At 42.1% G+C, this 8,191-nt stretch overlaps 1 pseudogene; it reads left to right on the forward strand.

Moving 5' to 3' along the window:
• Nucleotides 1-4,973: 4,973 nt before the first annotated feature.
• On the forward strand, nucleotides 4,974-7,776 carry LOC124556340 (annotated as a pseudogene).
• Nucleotides 7,777-8,191: the final 415 nt, after the last annotated feature.

Genomic DNA, 8,191 nt, shown 5'->3' on the forward strand with positions numbered 1-8,191 from the left:
ATTAGATTTGCACTACTTTTTTGTCACTATCTTCATAAACATGCCTCAAAAATATGTGTACAATGTTATCCATATTGGGTATTTACTCTGTTGTCAGCTGTCAGAAAGGTTACATGTGTTTTGGTAGCATCAACGTTTATTTGTTTTGTATAAAAATAAATTGTAGAATCTGTATTAAGTTTTGTTACAAGAATGTAATAAAGTGTATGAAATTTTTAGAAATGTTAAATATTCATTTTGGTGAGCCTGTTATGGGTAAACCAAGGGAAGACAAGTGGTAGGGCCTACAAACATTTCAAAGCAGGCCTTTAAGGACAGCGGTTTTACAAGCATGGATGAGATTAAAAATGCACAGTTAAGAGGCTATAAACTAACCTGAAGAAACAGTTCCTAAAAGTGTTTCGGGAATTGGAAAAAGCACTGGCATAAGTGTATAGTATGTAATTTTGAGGATAACATTGCTGTAGATTAACAAATAAAGCTCTTACCAAAAAATAAAAATTAATATGCGAACCTAACTCGTTAGTCAAGCTTTTTTTCTTAGATGTCCAGAATCAGTGTACATGTTTCGAAGGAAATTTCACCAGTGTCTAAGAATAGCTATTGCGCACATGTTTTAAGCACTATATCTTAGAATCAGATGAATAGTGACAGAGATAGAGATTTAGTGTTCCATAAGCATCAAAGGTTTTACGTGATTTTGAGATTGTCTATAACGATGGGTTTCCTCCCAAACTTATTAACTTTCCTTCGTGGCGATTCCAGTAAACCATGCGGTTTATTTTTGCGTTCCTTCCTTATGCGTCCTATTGGGATAGGCTGACGTTTGCATAAATTGCAGCCCTTTGAATGGGACTGGTAATATTAGCCAACAGTTCTTTCTGGGTCGCCTCTTTAGTACACGCTGTAATAACATTAGAGACGATTGAACGCTTGTTACTCCGCAAATACTTCCTCTTCTTAGTATTCTGCACATTTTCTTGCAATGCTAGACTATTATCCATCACTTTCGGATATCGAAGTATATCAGTAAGTACACAAAGTTAACTCGCTGACACTGACAATTAAGATCCCACGAACAGAAACAACGTATATCAGTGCACACCAATCTACACCGCTAGACAGGTAACAGGCAACAGATTTTGGTTGCCCCTGTAGGCCGGTGGCAGCTTTCTTCCCTGAAAGGCCACTTCCCCCACCAAAAGCGCTGCTCGCTCTTGAGTTTACAAACAGACTATAGCGGTATAATTCTACATAACTGCTATTTTATAACCTTAGAAAACCTGTGAGGTATGTTAACAAAATTGACGAGAGTTACACAATGCTTCAATGAAGTATGAAATGGAACATATACACTTAGTACATTCTCCTAGAGGTTTCCAATTCACTCAAGATTTATTGTTGCAACGTTGCATATGGAGTACATGAAGTGACTACAATTATAGATCAATAGCACAAGCGGTTCTGAGGCACCAGATATCGACCGGTACTGAAACACTAGTATTATTACGTGGTCTAGCCTCCACGGTCGGTAATGCCTGCGTTGACTCTGCCGATGGCGAACACTGCGCTGGGATACGTAATACCCCGCCTGCTAGTCCTGATCACGTAGTTCCGTAAGAGTTGTTCGTTGACGTGTCGCACTGGTCGCTTCTCGTGCCATCACGTCCCACGCGTTGTTGATTGCAGATATGTCCTGAGATCGTACTAGCCAGGAAAGTTGCTGCACGTCTTGCGCAGCACGTCGAGCTTCGCGGGCTCTGTGTGGGAAAGCATTACCGTGTTGGAAAAACACATAATCTTCGTCGAAATAGATGGTTGTAACTCCGTCATAAGCTGTGTCCATTTTGAAACAGTCCGTATCGTAAGTATGGCAATACAGACGATAGCCTATGTACAAAAGTGCCACTGGAGTGATGATCATTGCAACACTATGGCCGACTCAACAACTATAAATAGACGACCTAGGACTGATATTAGAGTACAAACTGTTCCAATATACCCTTGTAGTGCACTATTATATCGTTTCTTGAACAAAAAACCTATCAGATTAGCTGTTCGAATAAATGAATAACTCTTATGGAATCACTGGTTCGGAGTCCTCGAGGGGCAAACTCAGCCGCCTAACAGGCAAGAGTTCTCTTCCTCCGTGGAACAGCACATTTCTCGCAGCACGATAGAGTTGTGTCTTAGGGGTATCTGTTGAGTGCAGGAGAATGTAATGGATGCGGGTATATGGTTCAAATGTCTCTGAGTACAATGGGACTTAACTTCTGAATGTCATCAGTCCCCTAGAACTTAGAACTATTTAAACCTGCATCTACATCTACATTTATGCTGCGCAAGCCACCCAACGGTGTGTGGCGGAGGACACATTGCGTGCCACTGTCATTACCTCCCTTTCCTGTTCCAGTCGCGTATGGTTCGCGGGAAGAACGACAGCCGGAAAGCCTCCGTGCGCGCTCGAATCTCTCTAATTTTACATTCATGATCTCCTCGGGAGGTATTAGCAGGGGGAAGCAATATATTCGATACCTCATCCTGAATCACACCCTCGCGAAACCTGGACAGCAAGCTACACCGCGATGCACAGCGCCTCTCTTGCAGAGTCTGCCACTTGAGTTTGCTAAACATGTCCGTAATGCTATCACGTTTACCAAATAGCTCTGTGACGAAACGCGCCGCTCTTATTTGGATCTTCTCTATCTCCTCTGTCAACACGACCTGGTACGGATCCCACACTGATTGCAATACTCAAGTATAGGTCGAACGAGTGTTTTGTAAGCCACCTCCTTTGTTGATGGACTACATTTTCTAAGGACTCTCCCAATGAATCTCAACCTGGCACCAGCCTTACCAAGAATTAATTTTATATGATCATTCCACTTCAAATTGTTCCGCACGCATACTCCCAGATATTTTACAGAAGTAACTGCTACCAGTGTTTGTTCCGCTATCATATAATCATACAATAAAGGATCTTTCTTTCTATGTATTCGCAATACATTGCATTTGTCTATGTTAACGGTCAGTTGCCACTACCTGCATCAAGTGCCTATCCGCTGCAGATCTTCCTGCATTTCGCTGCAATTTTCTTATGCTGCAACTTCTCTGTATACTACAGCATCATCCGCGAAAAGCCGCGTGGAACTTCCGACGCTATCTACTAGGTCATTTATATATTGTGAAAAGCAGTGGTCCCATAACACTCCCCTGTGGCACGCTAGAGGTTACTTTAACGTCTGTAGACGTCTCTCCATTGAGAACAACATGTTGTGTTCTGTTTGCTAAAAACTCTTGAATCCAGCCAAACAGGTGGTCTGATATTCCGTAGGCTCTTACTTTGTTTATCAGGCGACAGTGCGGAACTGTATCCAACGCCTTCCGGAAGTCAAGGAAAATGACATCTACCTGGGAGCCTGTATCTAATATTTTCTGGGTCTCATGAACAAATAAAGCGAGTTGGGTCTCACACGATCGCTGTTTCCGGAATCCATGTTGATTCCTACAGAATAGATTCTGGGTGTCCAGAAATTACATGATACGCGAGCAAAACAGTAACCTAAGGAAATCTCACACACCCATGCCCGAAGCAGGAGTCGAACCTGCGACCGTAGCGGTGGCGCGGTTCCAGACTGTAGAGCCCAGAACCGCACGACCACACTGGCCGGTCGATGCGGGTATAGTGTACGGTAATATTTGTGTTGTATGATGACGAGAGATGGGAGAGGCAGAAACCCAGTGCTGGTAGACACCACACTCCTCTCAAATGGCACCAAGAACCACCAAGTTTATCGTTACAATCCGAAGAACTGATCACCAACACCTCTCTCCATTAGGTGTTGTAGAAAGGTTTATAATTTAGTCCAGAATTTTGTCTCAACTTCTGGTGATCAGGAACCTTATGCCACCATTTCTTCTCCTCTTCCCAGACAAATTTTGGCAGTGAAAATTTCTATCGCGGCCTGATTTCGTCCGGCTGCCTCTGAGTTGAACGCCAACACAGTAGCGCGTGCCTCAGACATCTCCGCTGTGGATGCGGGTATGTTATCTATAATTAAATGTCACTCCCAAACTGGCAGACGACAGCGTCCTCCTACTGAAATTTATGTCTAACTGGGTGAACATACATAATATGTATATAAAGAGCAGGGTTTTGTTACCTTTTTGAATACGCGACCCCTTTCCGAGTAAAGAAATTCTGGCGACGCCTAGAACCGCAATAAAATTACGTCAGTGATTTCAGAGGCAACGTAATTAATGTTCTTTCTATTGATACCATACCGGCAGGGAAATAAAGTGCACTGTTCAAGGTAGTGACAGCGCTCTCTAGGCAGATAGACACTGAAGCGCCAAAGAGCCTATTATAGACATGCGATTTAAATACGGAGATATGTAAACAGGCAGAATACGAAGCTGCGGTCAGCAGCGCCTATATAAGAAAACAAGTGTCAGGCGCAGTTGTTAGATCGGTTATTGCTGGTACAACGGCAGGATATCAAAATTTAAATGTGTTTGAACATGGTGCTATAGTGAGTCCACGAGCGATGGAACTCAGAATCTCCGAGTAGGCGAAGAAGTGGCATCGCTGCAGCCGGAAAAAAATCCTGCAAGAACGAGACCAACGACGACTGAAGAAAATCGTTCAACGTGACAGAAGTGTAAGCCTTCCTGAAATTGCTGTTGCTTTCAAATGCTGGGCCTACAAAAAGTGTCAGCGTGCGGACCATTGAAGGAAACATCATCGATATGGGCTTTCGGAGCCGAAGGCCCACTCTCCTAGGCTCGTTTCACACTGGGACACTTGTGACGGCCACCGGTGACGGTCGCTGATAGAGATACATTCGTTTGAATTGGAGCATTCACACCGGGACACTGCACTGAGTCACCGAGTCACGGTGACCCAGCAGTGACTCACCCTCGCCACATGTGACGGACACCGACACTGTGTTCGCTGCGGTCACCGCCGGACATGCATTAGCTTGTATTGGAGTGTTCACACTGGGACACCGATCACAGACACAGCAGTGCAGAGTTGCCAACAGACAGGCAGCCGTTGCTGAGCCCAGTGGTTCTCCACACAGTGCAGCCATGAGTTTAGAGTTCATCAACACAGAAGATTTTATAAGTGAAGTGGAAAGTCGTCCCGTTATTTGGGATATGAAAAGCGATGACTACAGTAACAAAGTCATGAAAATGAAAGGGTGGCAAGAAATTATTACAAAGTTTGTGCCTGATTTCGATGAAAAGAGCATAGATGAAAGAAACAAAATTGGTAAGTTCTATATTCTTTTTTCACTTTAATACCGTATTTTTCGGACCACAAGAATAGCGAAATATATTTTCTACCCCTGTACCAGGCTAGGAGGTTAATAACCTACAAGGAGAATGCTATCCCTCACCCCTTTTCTTTTGCATTACCAATAGCAAGTGTACTGTTATGCAGTCTCAATGCGTGAAGAATGGACAAAATGGATGAGCGCAGAAAGCATGTACTCACCCCTACAGGGCGAATGAAAGTAAAATAAAATAAATAGTTTTATTTCAACATTTTCATAACAAAATTAAGGGTACGTGTTTTCGTAGTCTAATAAGGCGCTCCGCCTTATGGTCCGAAAAATAGAGTTAAAATATTATTCAAAACAGCAATAATTTACGCATATGTTGTTACTATAACAATGAATTTTATTTATTTACCATAATTCTATTGACTTAAAAGTTTTTGACACCCGAATGAGAACAGTGCTCGTGCTTGGGTTCTGTTCAATTAGGTACACACAACTGTAATATAAAAAAGTGCATTGTAATTATAATTTTAATTGCAAGTTTTAATCAGTTCAGTGAACGCAACAGTATGGTTTGTTACAGTTAACATGGTAATAATTGAACACTGCACATTTCAAATACAATTCCAATGAACATTTAGGCCTAACGACATTAATGTTCACATAACATTTCTAGCACTTAGATTTTTTGCAGCTGCCATGGCACTTCGCCTTCAGGGCTGATGAAGTAGTTGGCGTAACCTTCTCTGATACCGTTCGCAATATTTCCTCCACGGACCAAGCAAGGTGACATGTCCTGCAATCCCTGAATAGTTAACGTATCCTCAAACTGTATTCCATCACGATCACGCACAAAGTTATGGAGGAGGCAACATATCTTCACAATAGACTCTGCCAAATCTAATTTAACATCCAGTGATCGATAGAAAATGCGCCACTTGTTTGCAGGAATTCCAAAAGTACACTCGATGTACCTTCTAGCTCTGCACAGTCTATAGTTGAACACAGGTTTTTTAATGTCCAAATACTTTCCACCATAAGGGCGCAACATGAATTTTGACAATCCGAAACCTTCATCTCCTACTAACATGAATGACATAGGTCTTTCAAACGATAATGATAGTTGTTTTGGTGCAGGTAAATCTAGCGTACCATCTTCTAGTTTATTATTAACACTGTATTACCAAACACAGTTGAGTCGGACGATTTCCCATATGCTCCAACGTCTATAAATAAGAATTTGTACGTCGAATCACAAACAGCTAACAACAGAACGGAAAAATAGTTCTTATAATTATAGTAGAGTGAACCACTGGAAGTGGGTTTTACATTTCTGATGTGCTTCCTGTCCACTGCACCCACACAATGAGGAAAGTTGGCCCTCTTATGGAATCTTTCAGCTGAGGCAAGCCACAGATCTTTCGAGAGGTCGGGAAAACATTTTGACTTCATTTTACGCCATATGCCAGAGCAAACGTCTCGTATAATATACGAGATAGTTGATACTCCAATTCTGTACTGAAAATGTGAGTCCATCATGGAAGATCCGGCCCCCAAGTACTTGTAAAAAAGAGATAAAGCATATGGAGCAAAACTACAAAGCCGGCCGAGTGGCCGTGCGGTTCTGGGCGCTACAGTCTGGAACCGAGCGACCGCTACGGTCGCAGGTTCGAATCCTGCCTCGGGCATGGATGTGTGTGATGTCCTTTGGTTAGTTAGGTTTAATTAGTTCTAAGTTCTAGGCGACTGATGACCTCAGACGTTACGTCGCATAGTGCTCAGAGCCATTTGAACCATTTTGAGCCAAAACTACAAAATTATGCAGGTTACACACAAGCATACACAACGTACGCACACGTAGAGGTTATAGATAACTAGCTGAAACACCCGGCAACTATAATTTTAATAACTACTATGCCTATAACTTTCGCGCAAGTGACAAAGTTTCATCGCAATCGGATGAACGGTACGGCTGCGCATAAAATACGAACAAAACCAAACAAACATTCATTTTTATATATTAGATATTACAATACTATGGTGGTTTTTGTTTGTTGCAGGGACAATCCTCCGAAGGAAATAGAAGAGCTTAAGGGCCAGTTATACCAGAGAGTTATTAAGGCAAAAAACAGAAAAGAGTGGTTCTGCAGCAGCTGGTAGGAAGAAGTATATCTACTTCGATCAGCTGCGATTCCTAACAACTGACTGTAAGAACACTACTTCTAGTATTGACAACGATGATGATGAAGACAGAAATGAGTTTGATGAAGGAGAAAATTTAGAGAAGGAGGCACGTGAAAAAACTGCTGAGCGACGGCAAAAAACGCCACGTGAAAAGAAGAGTCTTGAAGAAGAAGATATCCTATATAACATTTTGAAGGAAAAGTACGCCAGAAAGGACAATTCATCACAGCAAGCCGACGAAGATAGCTTGTTTATGCAGTCTTTAGTACCTGAATTAAAAAAAAATTACCCAGTCATGCAAGATTGAAAATGAAATCAGATTTGATGAATGTCATTATTAATGCCCAACAATATTACAGCGCTTCTGCTTCCTCTTCGTCCCAAATAGGATTTGCGCCGGTACCAAATTACGCTACGGGGGATCCGCATCACGACAGTGCATATCATGGAACAGTTCAAGGCTACGCTGGAGGACAGTCGAGGTTGTCCGATCAGTTACCAACTGCGTGCTCGCCAGCGGCCTCCGAGTACAGTGACGAGTCGTTAATATACTTTTCAACAGCACAGGCAGAGAAACAATGAACTTAAAACTATTAGTGAAAGTTTTACAATAGTTTGTAATGTATATTAATACCAGTTAAAATCTGTAAAATGTGCTTACAATAAAATAAAATAATACTACAGTACCTACCTTAATGTAAGAGCAAGTTTTTCCTCTGGTG

The sequence above is a fragment of the Schistocerca americana genome, chromosome X (assembly GCF_021461395.2).
Source record: "Schistocerca americana isolate TAMUIC-IGC-003095 chromosome X, iqSchAmer2.1, whole genome shotgun sequence".
Taxonomy (NCBI): domain Eukaryota; kingdom Metazoa; phylum Arthropoda; class Insecta; order Orthoptera; family Acrididae; genus Schistocerca; species Schistocerca americana.